At 41.0% G+C, this 22,405-nt stretch overlaps 1 long non-coding RNA gene across 1 annotated transcript; it reads right to left on the minus strand.

Annotated features, from left to right (window-relative positions):
• Positions 1-15: 15 nt before the first annotated feature.
• Positions 16-16,351, minus strand: LOC109515801 (uncharacterized). Its single transcript, XR_002168252.1, has 3 exons — positions 16,340-16,351; positions 2,451-2,455; positions 16-118 (listed from the first exon to the last, which is right to left on the minus strand). It is a non-coding gene; the product is annotated as an uncharacterized LOC109515801 (long non-coding RNA).
• Positions 16,352-22,405: the final 6,054 nt, after the last annotated feature.

A 22,405-nucleotide genomic window follows, 5' to 3' on the forward strand; every position in this document is an offset into this window, starting at 1 on the left:
GTAAATACTTTATAGTCACCGAGGGCCTGATTTACTCAACGTGGGTGTTTGCAAAATTAAGTGATTGTGCATACAAACAGATGTCCGATATACTGACCGGGCGCACCTAGGAGTGTGTCTACCAATTTTTTTTGCAATTTATTCCCCTTGTTTCAAAGGCAGATGTAAACTGGCATTGCTGTGTGTAGCAAAAGCCGCTTTTCCATTGTACTGGTTCCACAACGGAATGACCTCGCTTGGCCCAGGGTGGTTGCTTTTCAATCCCGCTCTTTTTTCGGGCCATGCGTTGACAATGAAAATGCGTTTCAGAAGTTTCTCTGAGGTGGTTAAAAAATGCAGTTGAGCAGGACCATAATGTCAGTTATCCGATTGGCCGACAGATGTGGGCCTTCTTAAGCATGCGGCTGGAAACTCGCCTGCACACAGCCATTTCCAGGTTTAAGCGAGCAAGACAGAGCTGCCTACACAGTATACATGCAGTATATACACCAGCACTCATATAATATGTTATACAACAATACCTAACCATATTTACAATTTCATATGTACCAATTGATGAAATGCGGTATAAGTTTTAGTGAGCCTTTGGGAGTTCGAAGCTGCAAATTGGAGTTTTGGCCATTCCCCGGCCTGATGGTGGTGGCCCCCCGCCTCGAAGCTGTCTGTCAGAGGGCTTCGGGTATTGCAGGGTGATGACCACGAGCCGCCACCGGTGAAAGCAACTCGAAGATGTGGCCATGTGAATGAGAGTCTGCTCTCATTCTCGTGAATGGACCCGGCAAGCGGCACTCACGCAAACATTTTTACCACAAGCTTCGCTATTTCATCCATTGGTACATATAAAGTTGTAGATATGGTTAGGTATTATAAAACATGTGTACTGCATATAATGTATATTTATGTTTCACCGGTGGGCGGCTCTCTCCAGCTTGAACCCGGAAATTGAATTTTTGTCTGCGTGAAAGCTTCTGTGCATTTGATTGGCTGTATTTGACGTCGCCACATCATGCCACGGCAATTCACATTTTTAATCGCCGCAAAACTAGGGGCCAAGACTCAATGGTGAAATGTTATGGCAGGACCCTGCATGAGTGTGCGCTGTGTAGTGAAGGCTTGCACAGTTCAGTTGATCACGCCCCATTTGATTGGCACCTGTTGTAATAGAAAAGTAACGGAGGCCAGGCCAAACGAGGCCGGTGCAGTGTGGTGTTTTGCCAATCTGGAACCTGTAATGGAAAAGTCGTGGAAAAACCGCAATTATTGTGGCGCAGAGGAGGCACGCTTAAATATGAGGCGATGGGAAGGATGAATCTTTTCCGCACGAGAAAGCATTTTATAAAAGCAAAAAACAAAAATGAACGAGACATACATTGGACTATAGTACCACCTCCAACTCTGCTTCCTGCTGTGCCATTGTCTTCAAGTCGTACACTTTATTTTTCAAAATTTTACCTTCATCCGAGCAAAGACCCTTCTATTACATAACATATCTGACCATGGTGAATACCAACAGCGCTACCTAAAGCGCAATTTTTAAAATAAATTTTATCGACAGAGGAAAGTACTGTAATAGCTCGCACATTTTGTTCTTTAATTGCACATTTTGTTCTTTAATTGCGTCAACGTATGCATCTGACAATCTCAGGACAATCCTCCCACACCCCAACGCACCCAATTGACAAACTCACTGATACGCTCACTTCTGGATCCTGTTGGCAAATGTGCATACAGTATCTCCTGTGCGCTTGCAATCTGCTTCAGCACTTTATATTCTGTTTTGTGTGTGTGTGTGTGTGTGTGTGTGTGTGTGTGTGTGTGTGTGTGTGTGTGTGTGTTTTTTTTTTGTGTCTCTCCGACCTTGTGTGGTGTGTGTGTGTGTGTGTGTGTGTGTGTGTGTGTGTATTCTTGATCTGTGCCTTCGACACTGTGTGTGGTGTCAAGCCATTTGTGCTTTAGCCTCCAATCAATGACACATCCAAGTTAGAGCGTTGCAGGAAAAAAAAAGATTGCAAATATTCCTCACCGAGTTACTCAGGTCCTAGTGTAATAAATCCTCAAATGGAGGATCCTCAGGGCTTTAACTGTTTAACCTTGCACCTTGATCAGTGAAGGTTTGTGTCGACCATTGAAATGACTTGAGAGTCTTGAGCCAGTGCTGCCTCCTTGAAGTTTAAAACCAGATGTATTTTGACTGTTGATAATTACTCAAGTCCATTAATTATTGTGAAACAATCACATGAAAAAAATCAGAGCGATTGGGTTGAGAGCAAGTGTGCTTTGCCTTTTTGAGCTTTGGAAAGTTGATGTCCATCTTCACCGCAAAGCACGGTCATGACTCCGGGCAGTTTGGTTGAATGCGAGAAGAGCTTTCATTGTGATACCATCCCGATACTTCTGAGAGCACGCTCTCTCATCATCCAGAACCACCAATGAGTCTGCTCCATTGGCACCTGCCCTCACCCATGCAATGCCCTCACGACATTCGCTTCAAGACACACTATTCTTTGGACCATGATGGCTTGTTTTCATTCTTCCTGCACGTGCCGTCAATCTGACAATAGAATTTCTTCTGCAAAGAAAGTATTCTGCCAACATCCACTTTTGTTATCCAATCATCAATCAAGTGTTTATACACTTGTTCTCGTTAGCGTGACATGGAATGTACACTGTTAAAAAAAAATAAAATCAATTTGGGCAAGTCACCAAAATATTCCAAGTTTTGTGTTTTCCCCAAACAATTCAGCAAATAGTTTTGGAGCAAACAACTCGCTTGCTTTGTTGTGCTAACGTTGTTGACCTAAACGCTCATACTTTATATTATAAATTTGGTCCAACATAAATAACTGCTTGCCCCCCTCAAAATGCTAATTGTGTTTTTTTACAGAGTATCCTAGCTTACTTTGGAAATAAGGTGGACTCAAACCTGTTTTCCTGCCTTCTGATGTACTGAAGCTTGGCATGACTAATATGTTGGATATATCTCAACCCAATTGAATATGATTTTACTCAGTGTAGAACAGAAAAAAAAGATAAAATCCACTTGTCAAAATACTTGTGCTCTCAACTGTATATTGAATTGAATTGAATTGAATACAACTTTATTGTATGAAACAGATGAGAAACATGCTCACGAAAAAGTTGTCATTCTGCTTTTTCATGACTACATTTCTGTACAGTATTTAGGCAAGCACATATGGCATTATTAAAAAGACACAACTTGCTAAAATTGTACACCAAATCACAAAGTGCAGATGGAATGTAAAGTTCAGACTACGACATTGTATGGTGAATGTTTAGTAATTGCCCATCGCTCATATCGGAAGCCTTTGCTTTGAATGCCAGCAGCAAAGAAGCTAAAACTTGGAAACCCCCTGAAGCATTGATGCAATTGGAAATCTGCTATATATATATATATTTTTAATCAAATTCAATTTGAAATGGTTTTAAGAGCTCTGATAGCCTTACCAAACGTGCCTTCTTATTTTGATTCCTTTGTCAAACATGTCAGCAAGTTTTCATCCTCTTCAGGTATTTATCTTACTCTGCTTTTACTCACCACTGGCATATGCGCAATAATTGTTGAACGGACCAAATTAAATCATTGTTGTTTATTCTACCAATTGTGCTTACCGTAAATGTGCTAAAGGCCTAGCATCCACTCACTTGCCAATCTGTCCAGTAGACCGAGGTTAAATGAAAGCAGTATAATTTATGAGCCCATAACACGTTTTGAATGCAGTGTCTTTGTTGAATTGAAAGTATTGATCTAATTTATGCATTTTGGAGTTCAACTTCTTCAGGGCTGTAGGTTGTGTTCTGTCTGTCACGCTTTATGTGAATTCGATTGCGTTTGTGATTTGCTTTGAAACTGGCAAGTAAGTTCACCGGTTGACCTTTAGAGTCAATCCCCGACTTCATTTGCCATCTTGCAGTGCTCTTAACCGCCTCTAAGGCAATATGCACAAAGAGTGAACTTCGGTTGTCTGCTGTAAAATGATTAGAACAAACCTGTGTCATGTACTCCATGAATACACAAATGAAACGCCAATGCATTTAAGTTATCCGTCTGTCTCACCCATAAAGAACAATTTTTATTTGAGAAGGAACAACTGGGCAGTGTGCCAATTATTGACACTGCAGGTGATATGGTGAATCGCTGTGTAAATCTGAATAAAGACTCTTGTTTTTTTTTTTTTTCCTGGTGCCTCATTTTTACAATGTTGAACAGATGCAGATTGCTTTGAGTTTGCGCCCATAAAGGTCAGAGTCCAGTTTTATATGGCTTTACTCGGAGAAATAACTTCTACCTGTGGTAAACTTAAAATAAATAAAACGATCGGCACGACTGTTGGAGTTGCATTGTGCATTGTGAGAAAAGATACACCCTGTGCCAAAGGTTTACAAGTTTGTACATGTCTGGCTTGTGCAAGACCGACAGTCCGTTGATGCACCAAAAAAGGTTTCCCCTCACAGAGGTTACTTTGCAAGTCTCTTTCAGTTTGACTAAAAACAAACAGTAACTGCTGTTTCAGTTTCAGTAACCGTTCTCATGTTTCGACTTCCCGTCTTTGAAGCCACTGGTTTGTTCGCTCTTAGAACTAGTTTATTGTGCAGACACAACTTCCTTGACATTTTCTTTTCCAAACACTCGATTTGGATCGCCGTTTCCTCCAAAACGTCCTACTTCACGTCTCCCACTTTCCCCTAATTCAAATGACACCGCGTCACCTCTCTTTCTGTACGTTTTTGAGGGGTGGACGACAACCTGTACAACAGGGGTGTCAAACTTATTTCACATTGTGGGCCACAAACGACCTCGGTAGATGTCCAGCGGGCCAGACCATTAAAATGATACCATACTCTGCTATAAATAACCAAAATAATATGTCTTTCCTTTGTTTTGGTCTAAAGAAGCAGATGAACATTAAGATTAACGTATCTGTTGCAAAACATTTAATGAAGCACCTTAGATTTCCTTAGACAAATGTGCAATTTACTTTTATCATTCACATATATGCATTGCAACTGATCCCACTGATTGTACAAAGGCACAAAACTTTAACAAGTAATTGGTATTGAAAAATAAAGTAATGCACTTTAAGAGTAACAAGATTTATAAAGAAAGGAATTTTTAAACTTACACATGTGCATTTGAAATCTCAATGTAATCCCTGCCTACACCTTACAAACTAAGGAGAGTGCTATTAAATGTGTAAAGAAGAAAGTATTCACGTCTTGTAAATGTGTAAACTTCATACATGAAACACAAATATATCGTTGGATAATACGGCGTTGATGCCTAATGCTATTTCGCTAGCAACTAGGTAGCTGGCTTTTACCGCTACTTCACTGACTTGTCAGCTCTGTATGAAAGTTGACTGCTCTTTTCCTCAGACGTGACTGCAATTCGTTGATCTTATCTCTTCTCAGTTGTCCTTGCAAGCCGTCATATTTTTCGGTGTGAAGACTCTCATCGTGGTGTCGAACATTATATTCCTTCCAAACTGAAACTTGTAGCAAACACACCAAGCACAAAGGTTTTCCATGCATTTCTATGAATAAATATGACGTGGTCCATTTTTCATTGAAAATTCTACACTCCCGATCTACTTTTCTCCGTTTGGATAATGACATTTTTGCTAATGAGGGTGTAGGAGAGGGGTACAGACGAGGGTAGAAACAACGTCGTAACAGATGGCGCATTGATACCATCTGTTGTGTTGGGTCTGTCTCAGTGACAGACTGAGACTGCTGTTGTCTTCTACTCTGATCAAAACAGTGTGGATAATCGATGAATTGCATCTCATTGAAAATATTCATTCCGTGTCTTTCATGCATTTTTTCCACTTTTACATTTATCCTGCGGTCCTGATCGAACCTCCTTGGGGGCCTGTTCTGGCCCGCGGGCCGTATGTTTGACACCACTGCTGCTACAACTTATCTTCCCAGTAGAATCAGGAAGCCAAATGTAATATACATCTTATGTAACAGAGGAAGACATGAGTCTCAATGTTGAGAAAGCTCACTGGAATGTAGAACGGCAACGAAGCCAGAACTATTGAGTCCAGTTGATGTAACAACAGATGCGATCAGAAGAGAATGTACTATCTCGTTTTATTTCATGTGTGTCTTTAGCCGTCAATGGACCCGTAATATTTTGTCAGAATGTATGTACAAATAAATACGCGCATATATGCGTATGTGCATTCATGCTTGCGTGTATGTGTGAATAATGTATATATGTAGAGACAATATGCATACTAAAAGTACATAAAAAAGAAAAAACAAATGTAATTATTACCATAGTGTACCATCCAGAATCTTTCTGTTGAGAAAGCCATTCCACTAGTCTTAGGAAATCAGCAAAACACATTACCCCCTCAATGATGATCACATTTTAAATCCATGTGATTTCTTGCAGCCCATGATAAGAAAACATTAGAATCAAATGCAATTACAGGTAAGGATGTTGTCATAATTTATTGATATCGAAAATATAATGATTAAAACATTGAATAAAGGAACGTAAAAAAAATGAGCCCTTTTATAGTGTGGTGAATGAAACTGTTTTTTGTGTTTTTTTATTTTGTAGTACCGTAACTGTCCAGCAGATAGCACCGTAGGTTTGCAAATCGTCTTATAAATTAACTGTTGTCTCATGCTGATGCAGATATTGCAGAATCTGTCCGAGCGTGTAGCTGGAATAAGCACCTGTGGGGCCCCCAACCCATATATATGTGGATATATATATAGGCTGTAACATATGTAGGCTATTGATGTAATTATATCTGTCTGTCTGTCCATCCATCCATCCATCTGGCCGTCCGTCCATACATTAAGTGTATGCATCTCTCCAATAAAAGACTATTCAGGACATATCTCAATAAATAGGGTGCGATATACGATTCAAGGACACTTTTTAAAGTGCAATGATTCGATTTAATTCCAATCAGTTGCATCCCGATTGGATTCGATATCAAGAGTTTCTTCATTTTGCAATATGAATTAATTTGTCAATTTGTCATACATCCAAGTATATATGTATCGATATGTCTATACACACACACACACACACACACACACACACACACACACACACACACACACATTCGAGGTTCATTCAATAAATAAGGTGAATTTTTCGGCATATGGACTTTTTTTTTAAACTTCTCCCAGCAACATGCCCATTCACACACTTTTCCCATCCATGCACAAGTTTCCATATTCCCTCAGCGTAAAAATCAGCCAGTTGCTCACAACAGTTTTGACTCTAATATTAATATAATATTGAATGATAAAACCTTATACTGTAATTAACATTCATCAACATTACCTTCTGAGAAAGGCGAAGAGGCTTGTGTTGATCGCTCTCACTTGATTCGTACAGGCCCTTTTGGTTCACTCGGTGACTTTTCTGCTGGAGGCGTTGACGGTGTCGCTGAGGTTTTTAATTGACAGGGCGCACTAAGATGTTCATATTAACTTCTTATTAGTTGAAATAGATTTAAAGTTTCTTTTTTTTTATCAGATAATGGTCTTTTTTTTCTTTTTTTGTGAAGAATATAAACTCTTACTGAGCTGACAGTTTCGGCTTTCACTTCAGCCTTCGTCTGAGCTGTCGCTGGTTCATTGCAACGTGCTTAAAAAAACAGCTTAATCTTAAAAATAAGGCTCCCTGGCCCGGTCAAGGCTGCGAACCAACTCTCTGCCGCCATCATTGAAGCAATGTGTCTCTGTTGATGGTGCCATCGCCGACGAGCGGGCTTAAACACTCTCACATTGTGCGTGTGAGTGTGTGTGAGAGTGTGTGCATTGCTTCGGCGGCGGTAAGGGGTTGTAGATTAACTAATCAAAAAAAGTAAGCGCTTAAACAGAAAATGTTATCGTGAACACCTTTGTTGCAATGCGACTGTCCGACTCGTACATTGTTGTACTTCCGGAGCACGTTGTTTGAAAACATGTCTGTCTGGTAAACGGAAGCGAATCTCATTGTTTTTGAAGGTACAATTGTCTCTCACTTTTGAAAAGGAAAGGGAGTGTCCCAGACGAAACTCAGCCAAGACTACGAATTAACAGTCGACGATTTTGACAATCATCCGACATGGCAACAAAATCATGGCATAGGTCGAAGCCAACGGATTGAAAGATGATCGTAAACGGCTTCGGGGCGCGGCACATCCTGAACTGGAGAAGGCACATTTCATTTGCTGACTGAATGCTTTTCAGGTGATGAATGCTACAGTTGTTTTTTTTTTTTGTATGTCTTATAAAATCATTTTTTTCTTCATATCGTATACATGTAATTGACATGTACTGTATCGATCAATGTTCATCCTGTATTATACTGTACATCGTAGTTGGCAGCCATTTTGTTGCAAATGGTTACAACGAACTACTGTTAAATAGATTCGTTATGTCCCTAGAGGTACGTTGTTGCAATGTTCGACTGTGTACACACACACACACACACACACACACACACACACACACACACACACACACACACACACACACACACACACTTTGTACAAGTATTAGGGTTCTGCATCTCTCCAGTAAAATGTTTTGATTGAAGTGGAACAATTTGGTTTGATTTGATGCAGTCACATTTAAACGGTTTTTCGTTACACCGCTTATGCATACACACACACACACACACACACACACACACACACACACACACACACACACACACACACGTTCTACTAGTGAGGACAAAGAGTGCACTAGTACATGAGCCTAAAGTCGCGTACTGCATACTAGAACAAGTATTAGTTGAACTGGAGAACCATCCTTCATTTCCTGCTACTTATTTCCAATTACCTCGCTCCGCGGTGAAAGCGTTGCACTGAATCATTCATGTACAAAGAGCGACAAATTTGCAAATGTCAACGTTTGACCCCTGCACAGACTCCCGAAGAGCAATGCTGCAGCTGTGTTGTAATGAGGGTGCCAGACCGCGTAAAGTGGCAAGTTACCACATCGAGTGACTCACCGGCAGAGGTTTCAGAGAGTGCGAAAGGCACAAAGTTTGGTTTATGGATAGATGAAGCCGGGTGGGGTGGGCACAGGAGGGTGTGGGAGAAGAAAACGGCAGTGTCACCAAGGGGAGAGTTAAATGACGTTAATGATGCGTTGGTGTGAAGTGGCTGCGAATCCCCAACAGTCTCTTGCGCTTTTGTTACCATGGTTGCCGCAGCTGACATTGTGATCATAGAGCACACAGATAATGAAGTCAGGTTCGTGTGTCGATGTCCTGGGGACCGGGGAAGCCGATGAGGGGGCTGATATCTATGCATGTGTGACGCATCACACCACAGTGAATTGGTCTTTATGCCTCTCTCTCAATCAGAGCGTCTGTTTTCTATTGTGTGGGTCAGTAAGCCTTGCCTCAGGAAACCTAACCACCCCCCCCCTCCCCGTACTCATCTCCAAAGCCTCTCAATTCCATTCTAAATATGACATTGATAATATGATTCTGGTTGTTGATGCTTTAATGTGCATTTGGGCATAAAAGAGGTATATGGATTTCATGCAGAAAATTTTCTCATTAGGGTCGCGAATGACCTGGAGCCGCTTCCAGGTGACTGACAACCATATCAATTCACCTTCACGCTTATGGGCAATGAAAAGTCTTCAATTAGCAGCATTTTTTTTTTTTTTTTTAGTATTTCCTTTCCTGCATATATCCACACGCACACTAACGGCAAAGCATTACTGGCGATGTTCGGACAAACAAAGGCTCACAGAGGCAAACGGCAAGAAGAAAAGCACTGAATCGATGGTCATATTAATTAATGTCAGTTACCCTGGCAACCACCGACTGAGAAGTAAGATAGAGCACGAGATGAAAGTAAGAATGAGAGAGAGAGAGAGAGAGAGAGTGCAGGAAACAAAGTCGAAGCAGAAGTCCAACATGTTGGCCATTATTTCAAATAACCGCAGAAAATTCATGAAGTGATTCTTGCAGTCAAAAAAGTGTTTTTGTCATGATGCGTCAGGTCTGTGTTAGATGTTACTAAGCTGTTTCTTTTTCTTACTCCCGAGCTTCCAGAGTTGCAGCCAAAATCAGCTACACCATAATTCTGCTACATTCCTTTGATATGCGACATAAAATGGAAGCGTAAAGTGCCTCGAGATAACATCTGTTGTTATATGGAATCACATCAATGAATTTGACTTCACTTGTTGTCGACACAGAATACTTTAAGGGTGTAGTTTTGCTTGAATGTCTTTTTTTTTCCTTTTGTCTTTTGTGTGAAATTGAAGGTTTTCCGTCAAAATGTCAGTGACAAGTAGAGTTGTACAGACAGCACTTTGGATGGAAGTTAGTGGCAAAGCAAACAAGCTTTTATGTCATGATGTGACCAGTAGGAATATACGGCACCATCTTCCTTGTATGGTGTACAAAGACACAGATGACTGAGTTTCATATCCAATAATTCGTTGGGTAAGCAGTACATTACGTTTAGGTCTAATTGATTTCCGTGATTATTGATGCACATGAAGAATTAGGTGACACAGTCGCAAATTTTTTTGTGATCTTCTCTTTGTCATATATGAAACATTTCCTGAAAAGCCTCCATTACTTCAATACCGTATGTTCATTATCTTGAACAAAATCCTCGAGAAACGATTACAATTTCCTTCTATTCCTCTCTCAAACTTCCACCGCTCACTCCTTCGCTCTTCCAACCAGCTTAGAAAAGCCGACTTCCTGATAAGTGTCAAGCCCACTGGCTGTTAAAAACCATAATCATATTCCCATAATGAAATTCTTCAGGTGAAGCGTAACGCTAATTTGAACAAGTTTGATCTAATTCACCCTAACTTGAATGCTTCTCAGGATGGTATAATGAGCAATAACAGTCCCACTGTTCCCAAAACTATTTGTCATGTTTATGATACGCTGTTATTTTATATTATTACTGGAAACTGTTGTGATCTAAATGAGGTTAGAAACCTTTCACATCGTCATTCATTCATCAGCTGCCATTAAAAAAAAAAACCTAACAAACAAAAAAAAAACTCATCAGGCTCACAAATTGAAAGGAAAACATTTACAGTAAGTTACTGTTTACAAAAGGCAGTACAAAATGAAACACCGTACATCAGGGGCGCCCATTACATCGATCGCAATCGGGCGGTAGATCGCGGTCTGGTCCCAAGTCGATCGCGAGGGGTGTCAAGGAGAGAAAATGTTAGGTTAATGCTGGTCATCAGATGCTAAGAACACATCAGGAACAGGAAGACTCAGGAGGCAGGTATAGTTGTCTTTCTTGCAAGAGAGAGCGCGCTAAAACATGTCTCGGTTCACAATCTCAAAGCAGCTCTCCAGCTGGCTCTGCAATGTAAACCGTTACAGGTTCCGGGGCAACTCTGAAGAGTGCGCGTTTGTCTCCTTGCATTTATTGGAAGGATGTCCCTGATACACGATCTTCTAACGGGAGTGGGGAGTATTTTCACATTCCACAACAGTTTCAGTGAAGGAGAGTTTCAATGAGAACACACAGTTCATTTCTGAGATGTCGTCAAACGGCTCCTACTGGATGTCGATGGTCCACGTAGACATCTTGGGATGTCCCTCTCATGGTGTCCTGGGTTGATGTTATCTTCTCACAACCAACAGTTAATTTGACCAGAAGCCGTTCACTTAACAACAAGATATTGTCTTAAAAGCTAGAACAGGAGCAGCCTGAGCTCTCCCGGTCCGACAAGTCTACCATTATCAACCTACCCCATTGTATATGAGGTATTTGCGAGGTATCACTCTGAAACAGGTTTTAAAGATACGCTTCACGATTGTGCGTGTCATCCTTGCGCAGGGAACCATGCTACAGAGAGTAAATATGGGATAACAGAATTACATTTTTTCCAACAGAAAAAAACTTTGTGCATGTTAGTAATATATTTTTTGTGTTAATGTACACTGCACTCTAATCATCCTATCAGTCTCAATTTCACAAAAAGTATAAAAAAAATAAATCAAATAAAATAAAGCAGTTAAATCTTTAACCTACGGTGGCGCCTGACCTGCGTCACCGGAAGTCGTTACCACTCAGCAGTCTGCAATTGTAGCCTGTGATCAGAGTTGTTGCGCTATATCTTTCATTGTTATCATTATTCTCATTCAGAGTTTGTTTCGTGTACAATTCACCAAGGGCACGGGCAAAGAATAGGAATCTAGAGGGCCGAGGGAAGCACTTTAAAACGGTATGTGTGAGCTACGGTAGTTAACAGGCTGCCAAAGTGCCTCGCATGCCTCCGTGTCAGGCTGTTACTCATCATGGCGTACGCGTGAATGTGCGAGCGCATGCGCGGTAACGGGTCGATCGCGGGAGGTTGGTTGATCGAAATGTCGATCTTTGGTCCAAAAAGTTTAGGCACCCCTACCGTACATCCTCTGTTTAGTTTCTGTGTATCAACAACCTTGCAGGTGCAACCTAGTACAGTGTTACCTTAATTTCAGAGTTTAATCTGTTCCATTACCACGCTCATGTCTCAAATTATCTTTCCCCATTAAAATGAGTGAAAATGTCATCAATCCATTCCAAAAATCCCCAAAACACCAACAAAAATGTTTGTAATGATTTTTATTGCACTTTAAAACAAACTTTCAGTCATAAGATCATTAAATAGATTGCAAAGCACCAAACAGTATGTACATGTATGAGTGCATACAGTGCTGTGAAATAGTATTTGGCACCTTCCTGATTTTTGTGTACTTTGCATATTTATCCCATACAAAGGTTTCACTTCTATCAAACCAATTTTAATATCACACAGACTACCCAAGAAAATACAAAATAAAGATTCTAAATGCCAATTTAATTGATTAAGGCACAAAAAAATCCTAAACTACCGGTCCCTCTGTGAAAAAGTGAATGACCCCCTTGTAACAGTGACTAACGACTTTTGGGAAAGCTGAGTTCAATTTCACCGGCAACACACACACACATTTGTTGAATCAAGAAATTATATAAATAGAATCTGTTAGATAAAGTCGGCTACAAGATCTCAAGAACCAAATGCATCATGCTTTGATTGATTGTCGATTCCAAATAATACAACATCACACCGGTAATATTTTGTGTTTGGCAACTATGCCACTTTTTTTCCCCGTTGGGAATTATTGGTGAATTAAAACCAACAAAGGAATTGGGTGAAACCTCATAAGCAACACACTGACGTGAAGGGTAGGCCAGCATCAAAACAAAACAGAGGGAGGGTGAGTAAAATGTGTCTGCTCTGCACGGTGACCGCCCGGAGCAGCACATAAAGTTGTAGGTAGCGTGTGGCGACACAGAGACGCTGCTATGTTTACTCTTCAATAAAACTGTCGCAGCGCATACCGGAGAGAGAAACGGAAACTCCAGTATACAACACCATAGAACTTTATTTGTACGGCGCATTTCACAACCGCTGCAGCTGCAACAAAGCATCTTGTACAAATAACATCACAATAATACAGCAACAAAAGAAAGTCAAAACAGTCAAAAGGGAAGCAAGGATTGGGATAATATGCTTCCTGTTACGAGGTCCAGTTAGAAGGCGAGCAGCCGCATTTTGGACCAACTGCAGACCCTTGAAAGAGAGTACTGGCTGACTCCAAAATAAAGTGCATTACAATAATCTGAGGTGGAATGTAGGTATGGAATACTGTTTCCAAGTGCTGCTGAGAAAGGAAGGCCTTTACCATAGCCAGCTGCCTAAGATGACAAAAGAAGCCGTGTTTTAAGTATACATCCACTGACAATCAATACCAAGATCCATACCACTGTCCGCATCTGTGCACTCGTCGTCAGGACGGATCTGTTTGCCGTAACTATGTCATCAGCTTTTGAGAAAACTCTCTCGGTGAGGAAGAGGGTGGCGATTACATCCAAGTAAGAATGTGCCAATATGACGAGATTTGAATAATACATTCATGAAGCTTCCAGAAAGCAATGCATTCCTTTGCCGTGTAGGCAAATGCTTCCTCCTTCAACTGCAGGGCGCCTTAATGAAACCGGATTTATTATTTCCCACTCTGTGTTTATGAAGTGCGCAGTCACTGTGAGATGGCTTTCAGTGGCTGGGAATGTCTATCCATCTCTTGTTAGTACAACAGCGGGTGCAGCCAAAAGCCCCTGCTCAACAGATGCATGTGTGTGTGTGCGTGCGTGTGTGTGTGTGTGTGTGTGTGCGTGTAAAAAAATGTAAACTTGACCACACCGAGTTAAATGTGTCTTGTATTTTTCTGACTGAAGAAGGTATATTTTGACTGTGCCATGGAGGATAGTTTGAAAGGACCCTGCGATTGTTTTTTTCAATTTGGCTTTCATAATGTTTGTAAATGACTCATGTTTACTGATTCCAATCCATTGTTAGGAGTCAGTTCATGTTTCATAAGACAGGTTCTTGTGGGAAATGAATGAGAACAGCCTTCGTGTTTCATTAAAACTAAACCCTCGCACCAGGTTTAGGTGCTCCACGGAGACAGAGGACAAAAAGAAGAGATTCACAGCATCTCACTGGAGCAATGACTCATTCTCTCGCTCCTTCAGCACGCAGATTTCATGAACACCTGCACAGTCCGCTGACATCCAATATAAGAGCAATTATTTTTTAAAAATGTCTTTACAAAGGTAATAATGTTCAATTTCAGTTGACACAGTCAGTGAGGTATTATTGTTGTTATCGGCAGGCTGAAAAATGGCACGGAAACATACCGAGTTATAATATTGTGGTTCTTTCAGCTACATGAGGCATCTTAGAAACATCTTAGCACCACATGAATTGACAACTACCACATCAAACGTGTTGTTGAAATGAACGTATCACGGTGTCTGTCAAAAGTGGAGAATCATATTTGTGCCACCACTGTGGATTTTGGTTTTCATGAGTCCTTAGTTTTACATGTATTATGATCATTTTTTTTTTTTTTTTTTACAGGGAATTTGTGTGTGCACGCGCACGTAACTTCGTGTATTGTAGCGGCCAAAAGAATGTCCCAGTAGAGTCATTAAAGACCCCAGACGTGAGTCATTGACTCCAATTATGATTTAATCTGCATGTGGGTGAATAATAAGAGGGATGATGTTAGTCACAGTAACACTAACTGTGTGTACACAAACACAACACAGACTGCTCGGCCAAAAAGGTTCTGCTGCTTAATCGTGGACATCTGTTCTCTAAATCAAGTAATTAATTGCCATGGTCGTCACATTCAAACTAAGATCCTCAAATTTACTAATAACCAGAGGTGGGTAGAATTAAAAAAAAAAGAAAAAAAAAAGGAATCTTCTGAATAATTACTTGGGTAAGCCTAAGCGCTCAATGAATAATAGTCATGTGTTACGCTAATATATCCATTTTTAATGACTACCCTATTTTCATGACCATGAGGCACACTTAAAAGTCTTAAATTTTCTCCAAAAATGGCTGCGGCGCCTAATAATGCGGGGACACCTTATATATGCACCGTGTTCCAAAATGTTGCGTGACTTTGATGAGCGCTCCACTTGACTGACTTCTGCCGACACGCCGGTTAGAGAGAGGAAAGTCGGACGTGACTGAGAAAAGAATGTGGGCGTTAAAGCGGGAAGGGTGGGCGTGAAAGAGGACACTAAAGGCACATCGCCAGTAGGTGCATATAGTGCCGGTATGTGCATTGTGCCAAAGCTAAAGACCCTCGAAAATGGCACATACGAAGAGACACGCTTACGAAGCACAGTTTGAACCGCAAGCTATCAGTTACGCGGAGGACCGTGGGAATCGAGCGGCCGTGAATTCAAGATCAATGAATCCATGGTGCTCGGTGCTTTCATTCGATGAAAAAGGGCAGTCCATCCATCCGGGCTAGAAATATCATGGCCCATCAACATCTGGCGGAAGTGAAGCATTCTCGGCCAATTTGCATCCCCCTCCGGGAGCACGACGTCACATACAGTATTCAAAATGTTTAAAGATTTCAAGTCGGAAATTGAGTCCCTATTGTGAGTTTGTGTCAGCAAAAGAAAATTTGAAGATACGTTGCACTCTGCTGTCCACAAAGTGTTATCTAGCTTCGTCAGCCTACTAATTGCACTTCCTATTCAGTATTTCCAAAACTGTCCCTCAATTTTATGTTAAGCGGGTTTGTCGGCATGTTTGCAACGTAACTAATGAAGTCATTAGTCATCCAATTTATTTACTTTTAAATTCAAGTCATCAATAATGTAACTTAGTTCTTTTTATCGTCATGTAAGCAGAACAACAATTAAGTCACTTCTTCAAGGTAACTGTGGCAACACTGTCAAGCATGGAGTCACCCATGATTAACTTCCGCTTTATTCTTTAGAACCAAAGCATGATTGACAAATGGACAAAAATATATTAGAATGTACCAGGTCAGGTCATTTCAGATCGCTCAACGAAAACACTTTAACGACAACAAAGCAAAATAGCATTAATCAAGGCAAATACAGCCACAAGAAATTGTCCTGAATGGAATCCGTTTGAACACACTTCAAAAACAGCACACAATAGGCAGTGATTACTGTATGTGGAAAAACAGGAAGAAGGCAGTTCAGTGAATGGCATTACTGCTCTTTTTCATGCTTCACTGAATGACTCAGTGCCCCTTTGACAAAGGAAGCAGCCATTTAACTGGCCGACTCTGTTTCTTGGGTGAAATAGAGTCAAACTAACTCAAGAAAGAAGTGTTTCTTTTTAACAGAAACACTTCATGAAGTGTAAAAAGAAAAGTATCTTGCATTAAGATGACTTTGATGAATAAAATGTCACCAAAACGTTCCTTAATTAATTGTAACAGAATAAAGGTCGGTGGTCATTCCGCACCTCTGCTTATAAGGTGACACGCTAGATGTCGAGTAAGGGGGGGAAAGCACTTGGTGATTTCAAAGTCCAAGTGCAAAGTAGATTTTCTTTTTTTTCATGAGAAGTGGATCACAAAAATGTCGTTCCATAAAAAAATAATGTTGTGGCTAATTTTTTTCACAGTTATTATGATTATTATTCTTGATAAAGGGAAACCAGGACATCATGGAGGGTTGGATTCATAGTGAGGAAAAATGGCAGAATTTTTATGAGCATAAAAGTTGTTTTAAAGGAGACCTAGGCATTTATTTCCCAATTTCAAACATTTCCCAGGTGTCTTGATAAGGGGATGGAACTAACAATTTGGCGTCCGTGGGCATCACGTCGTCCCCATGAGTAGCCCGCTGGCCTGTTCTAAAAATACCTCAACAGTGGTGGGACATTGTGATTTCCTCAAAATGTTGACGTGAACTAGAAATTGTGAAAGACTTTCAGAGATTTATACCATCCATTCATTTTCTGAACCGCTTTATCCTCACAAGGGTACTACACAGCAAAACCAGAAGCTCGGCAAACCATCAAACCATCCATTGCTGGAGCCTATCCCAGTCATCTTTGGGCAGTAGTTGGGGGACACTCTGAACCGGTTGCAAGCCAATCGCAGGGCACACAGAGACGAACAACCATCCGCGTTCACACTCACACCTAGGGGCAATTTAAAGTGTTCAATCAGCCTGCCCCTGCGATTGGCTGGCAACCGATTCAGGGTGTCCCCCGCCTACTGCCCCAAAAACCGGAGTACCCGGAGAAAACCCACGCAGGTCCGGGGAGAATATACAAACTCCACACAGGAAGGCCGGAGCCAGGATCAAACACACGACCTCTGCGCTGTGAGGTTGACGTTCTAACCACTGGACCACGGGGCCGCCCACGGATTCTACCATGCATTTTAATTTATACTATTTATATATTTCCAAAAAAATCTATCTAGCAAAGTTGACTTTTTTCTCTGATTAAAAAAATATGTTGGTTTTTATTCACCTCTGGTTTGCATCCATTGTCAACACCGCTTATCCTGAAGAGGGTCGCAGGGAGTTTCTGGAGCCTATCCCAGATGACTTCGGGCAGAAGACAAGACGACCCCCTGAACTGGTCGCCAGTCTGTAGCGGGGCACACATAGAGACAAACAACCATTCACACCCACATTTACACCATAACTGAGTGGGAACTGATCCCACGCCGCCCGCACACAAGTCAGACGAGTGTACCACTACACTATCAGCGACTTTGCCTTGTGCAAGTTTAACAAATTTGTTATTTCAGTGTTGTGTATCAGTCTGGCAGCCGCTCACATAATCAATAGCCAAGAACTATTGTAGCTCTCATTTCGAACAAAGTTTGGGATACAGCAGAATAAAATGCAGCAGAGCATTGCCGCAATGTACAAACACATGCCGGTGGCTTGTTAAGCATCACAACATTTCCTTGCATCGCTCTGTCCCTTTGAGAAATGCTCACAGTCCTCCACATGTGTCGGCCCACCAAATGTTCCAAATTTAGTCGGATCTAATTAAGGTTTTGCATAAAGGGGAAAAGGTTACACGACGGTCTCACGAATGCAGAGGGGAGATGGATCATGAGCTTCTCCTTCCAGGGCAAAGACATAAATTAGAGTCTTGTTCAGTCCCAGTGCTCTAAATGTTTACTCTGGTAAAAAGCAACCCAGAAGCAAAAGCGATGTGCTTGATTTGTTTCAAACTGTTTACCGCTGTAACTTGGAAAGAAATCGAATCTTACGACTGGACCCCAAATGCCTGATCAGCAAGTTTCAAGTTCAATTTTCTCAGATTGCCGCTCTGTACTGCTGTATCGCTCCAAATTACACCAGAGGCTGTCTGAGGTCACTTTCCAAGCGGTGCAGGTCTATAACCTTCCTCGTCATCTTTTAAGCGATAAACCGAACCTGCAAGCATGGAAAAACTCCCGCGAGAAAAGAATTTGACATTTTTTTAGACAATACCATTATATGTAATTCAGGTGAGAAAACAAAGAGGGGAAAAAAGAGCACAGATTATGATCTGAAGACAAGATTTTAAAAAAACATTGTCTTCTGAGAGAAAACGTGTCATCATTATCATGCCATTTTTCAAAAAATGAAAAAAAAAAACATCGATCAAGATTGTTGCCTTTCCTAAACTTCCTGACAGTGTATGCTCCCCATTTTTTTCCTGCTCTTATAAATGCACAATTCATCCTCACCCAATAAAAACTTTAAATGCTGCCACTTTGATTTTTTAATTTTTTTTTTTAAGTGCCACAAGCGCTCACTAGAACAAAAGTGTGTTGATTTTGACAAAGTGCTCCGTCAAAATAAACTTGCGGTTAGTCTCGATTATTCTGCGGAATCTTCCAGGTGAAATAGCTTGTTTGCATTTCAGTGAGCACAAGTTTACTTTTCTCAAAGGATTAGAAGGTTGGGGTTTTTTTCTATTGTTTGGGGATTTTTTTAAAAATTTTGTTTTGTGTGTTTTTTCGGTTTCCGTTTAACTCACCCATCACACGTGTTGTACTTTTGAAGTGTTCATTTTACTAATCATCTTCATTTGGATGGAGTAGAAGGAAATTTGGATTAAAAAAACCAACCCACAGTTGGTAAACATCAGAAAGGAATATGTGCAACTGTAAAAGAATGAATGACAACAAATTGTGTACCTCTGACGAGCAGAAACCGAAAAGATTGTGCGGCTTCAAGCTAACCTCACACAATTGTGGATAAACTATTGAACCAAACGAGGTGGGGCGCGGACTGTTAACTGCAAACTTTTCTCTGGCAGGACAACACAATGAAATCGCTGGGCGTGGCTTTAAGCTGTGATCTGCTCCTCAGAGCCAGTGTGATTTTCTCCAATGAACTTTGGAGAAAATCAACATTTCAAAGGAGAGAGTACGATAGAGTCACAGAATTCATTTATTTGTTCTTCAGACTTTTTCTCTCCACAGTTGACGTCACAGAGCAGGAGTGTGACCCACATGAAATATTCAGTGATTGCAACATTTTAAATTTTTTTTTTTTAACATTGCCATCTTCATCCGATTGTCAGTCCATTGAAATCCCCTCCTAGTGCAAACTTTGCTTTTGGTTGAAGAAGTTCAGTAGTTTCAAGGAAACTGTGGTTGGGAAGTCCCACCCCAAAAATCCCAACATATATTGCGTTTGAACGCACGCGTCTTGTTTCAGGTTTGTGAACCCGATGAAAGTGATCACAGCAGTCGATTTTGTAAAGAGAAAAAGAAAATCCACAAATGAGATGAGAAATGAATTTCCTCTACTGTTTTTGCCCACAAATGAGACATCAGTTCTTCTATTCAAAAACCTACCATGTCTACATCCTTCACGCTAGTGTTTCTGCAAAAAAAAAAAAAAATTTGATCTCGCACTCAAAGCTCCTTCTCGCACCTTTGCGTTGACGTCTCTTTCTTTTTAATCTTTCCAGTGATTCTTAACGCTCACAAGAGGGCCGATATCTGGCAAGACAACGCCGGTTAGAGAGAGGAAAGTCGGACGTGACTGAGAAAAGAATGTGGGCGTTAAAGCGGGAAGGGTGGGCGTGAAAGAGGACACTAAAGGCACATCGCCAGTAGGTGCATATAGTGCCGGTATGTGCATTGTGCCAAAGCTAAAGACCCTCGAAAATGGCACATACGAAGAGACACGCTTACGAAGCACAGTTTGAACCGCAAGCTATCAGTTACGCGGAGGACCGTGGGAATCGAGCGGCCGTGAATTCAAGATCAATGAATCCATGGTGCTCGGTGCTTTCATTCGATGAAAAAGGGCAGTCCATCCATCCGGGCTAGAAATATCATGGCCCATCAACATCTGGCGGAAGTGAAGCATTCTCGGCCAATTTGCATCCCCCTCCGGGAGCACGACGTCACATACAGTATTCAAAATGTTTAAAGATTTCAAGTCGGAAATTGAGTCCCTATTGTGAGTTTGTGTCAGCAAAAGAAAATTTGAAGATACGTTGCACTCTGCTGTCCACAAAGTGTTATCTAGCTTCGTCAGCCTACTAATTGCACTTCCTATTCAGTATTTCCAAAACTGTCCCTCAATTTTATGTTAAGCGGGTTTGTCGGCATGTTTGCAACGTAACTAATGAAGTCATTAGTCATCCAATTTATTTACTTTTAAATTCAAGTCATCAATAATGTAACTTAGTTCTTTTTATCGTCATGTAAGCAGAACAACAATTAAGTCACTTCTTCAAGGTAACTGTGGCAACACTGTCAAGCATGGAGTCACCCATGATTAACTTCCGCTTTATTCTTTAGAAGCAAAGCATGATTGACAAATGGACAAAAATATATTAGAATGTACCAGGTCAGGTCATTTCAGATCGCTCAACGAAAACACTTTAACGACAACAAAGCAAAATAGCATTAATCAAGGCAAATACAGCCACAAGAAATTGTCCTGAATGGAATCCGTTTGAACACACTTCAAAAACAGCACACAATAGGCAGTGATTACTGTATGTGGAAAAACAGGAAGAAGGCAGTTCAGTGAATGGCATTACTGCTCTTTTTCATGCTTCACTGAATGACTCAGTGCCCCTTTGACAAAGGAAGCAGCCATTTAACTGGCCGACTCTGTTTCTTGGGTGAAATAGAGTCAAACTAACTCAAGAAAGAAGTGTTTCTTTTTAACAGAAACACTTCATGAAGTGTAAAAAGAAAAGTATCTTGCATTAAGATGACTTTGATGAATAAAATGTCACCAAAACGTTCCTTAATTAATTGTAACAGAATAAAGGTCGGTGGTCATTCCGCACCTCTGCTTATAAGGTGACACGCTAGATGTCGAGTAAGGGGGGGAAAGCACTTGGTGATTTCAAAGTCCAAGTGCAAAGTAGATTTTCTTTTTTTTCATGAGAAGTGGATCACAAAAATGTCGTTCCATAAAAAAATAATGTTGTGGCTAATTTTTTTCACAGTTATTATGATTATTATTCTTGATAAAGGGAAACCAGGACATCATGGAGGGTTGGATTCATAGTGAGGAAAAATGGCAGAATTTTTATGAGCATAAAAGTTGTTTTAAAGGAGACCTAGGCATTTATTTCCCAATTTCAAACATTTCCCAGGTGTCTTGATAAGGGGATGGAACTAACAATTTGGCGTCCGTGGGCATCACGTCGTCCCCATGAGTAGCCCGCTGGCCTGTTCTAAAAATACCTCAACAGTGGTGGGACATTGTGATTTCCTCAAAATGTTGACGTGAACTAGAAATTGTGAAAGACTTTCAGAGATTTATACCATCCATTCATTTTCTGAACCGCTTTATCCTCACAAGGGTACTACACAGCAAAACCAGAAGCTCGGCAAACCATCAAACCATCCATTGCTGGAGCCTATCCCAGTCATCTTTGGGCAGTAGTTGGGGGACACTCTGAACCGGTTGCAAGCCAATCGCAGGGCACACAGAGACGAACAACCATCCGCGTTCACACTCACACCTAGGGGCAATTTAAAGTGTTCAATCAGCCTGCCCCTGCGATTGGCTGGCAACCGATTCAGGGTGTCCCCCGCCTACTGCCCCAA

This window comes from Hippocampus comes, unplaced genomic scaffold (genome assembly GCF_001891065.2).
Source record: "Hippocampus comes isolate QL1 unplaced genomic scaffold, H_comes_QL1_v1.1 scaffold9, whole genome shotgun sequence".
Taxonomy (NCBI): Eukaryota; Metazoa; Chordata; class Actinopteri; order Syngnathiformes; family Syngnathidae; genus Hippocampus; species Hippocampus comes.